This window comes from Phalaenopsis equestris, unplaced genomic scaffold (genome assembly GCF_001263595.1).
Source record: "Phalaenopsis equestris unplaced genomic scaffold, ASM126359v1 Scaffold000204, whole genome shotgun sequence".
NCBI lineage: Eukaryota > Viridiplantae > Streptophyta > Magnoliopsida > Asparagales > Orchidaceae > Phalaenopsis > Phalaenopsis equestris.
Window position 1 is genome coordinate 813,619 of NW_018164646.1, and position 1,892 is coordinate 815,510.

The window sequence follows — 1,892 nt, forward strand, 5'->3', positions numbered from 1 at the left end:
AGTGTTGCCACTTTATTTATTTTCTAACCAAATGAGATTTAGTGACAAACTAAGTAGTCGTATGATTGAGCTATTTTATTTCTAATCAAATGACATTTATAGAGCTTATAAATGAGTCACTTGTTGAACATAAAAAAAATAAACATGCCATTAAATGAAATAGCGATAACATGAATAACTAAATCAGACATTTAATATGTAAAACATGTGGGCAACTAAACAAATAAATAATTATCTTATTTTATGTGCCATGAATTAAAATTTTAATTTAATATAATATAAATGAATTTTAAATTGAGCTTTAATTAAGTTTATTCTCAAGCTTTAAATTAAGCTTTAACATATCTTATTCGTAAGCATTAATTGAGCTTATTTGTAAGCTTATTCATGAACTTTAAATGTCGTTCATTGGGCTTCTTAATAAGTTTGTTCATGAGCTTTTAATTGATATTATTCGCAAACATAAATGAATCAAACAATGAGTCGTCCAAACTTTTTCATTTAAAAATCAAGTGTTTATAAAAGTGTTTACATTTGTTCACTTAGTTAATCAAACAAACATAAACGAGCAATTATCAAGTCAAACTATGAGTAGTTCATCAAACAATGGGTTCGTCTGCAGCCCTACCCATCATAATATAAAATAAGTCATGTTTTCAAAATGGCTAACATAGGAGATAAATTTATGATTATATGCATGTGATTTGGTTTGAGCTTCTTGGTTTCTTCTTTTTAAATCTTTTTTTCTCGAATCTGTTACAAGCAGGTGGTTTATTGTAAGTATCTCCAACCATAAGTGCTAAGGTTCATAATGTCAATAATCTCAAAAAAGATGAGAATTAAAAAAAAAAAAAATTATCAAAGTTGATAAAGTATGAGAGCCATTAGTGTGGCAAAATGAATGGCATCCTCAATAAAAAATTTTAGCCATTTAGATGCAAGTCTTGGACAACCATGGAATTGGGATGACATAATTAACTTTTAAATAAAGATTTAGTGCAAACCTAAAATAGCCTCTCTATGAAAGTTTAGAGTAAATAATTTGAAGCAACATTTTCATAAACTTTTAATTTTTGGATCTTTAATGAGAGGATTAAAGGTGAAGATACTACTAATATTCAATATTTTGTAGTTCTTAATCATGGTCATTCATGTGTATATACCTTTTCATGTTTTTATGAACCATTGGTATTTTTATATCTTTTCATATGCTTCATGATGCATAAGCCTAAAGATAATCATAAAACATATTTTAAATATATATTTCAAGTTTAAATTGAATATATATTTCATGTTTATTTTTCTTTTTCAAAACTTATATTGTTTGTTTATTTGTTTTATCTCTTTGCTTGATGTGGTCAAGTGAGACTAAAGACACAATGAAATAAATGATGTTTATGGACACTAAATGTGAAGAGATGATACAAATCCCTTTAAATTTGAGATCAAAATTTACTGGATTTACTAAGTTAACCACATTTACTAGATGTTCATTATTATTTTGCTGCCAAAATTGAACCAGCCCAAAACGTCAAAAAGAAAATATATTTTGGCATGGGTAGAGCAGTGAGAGGAACAACAAGTAAAACTAAGCTGGACTATAAAGAGAGAAATATACTTTCTGCCCAAAACGTCAAAAAGAAAATATATTTTGGCATGGGTAGAGCAGTGAGAGGAACAGCAAGTAAAACTAAGCTGGACTACAACTCTAACTATAATCTTTGATTTTTAGGGTTGTAAACGAGCCGAGCTTGAGCAAGCTCAGGCTTAGCTCGTGTTCGGCTCGTTCGAAATCGGCTCGTATTCGAATTCAGCTCGTGAACAGTGTGTTCGTGTTCGGCTCGAAATTGGCTCGTTAAACTAAAATTGAGAAAAATAGATGTAAAATATAA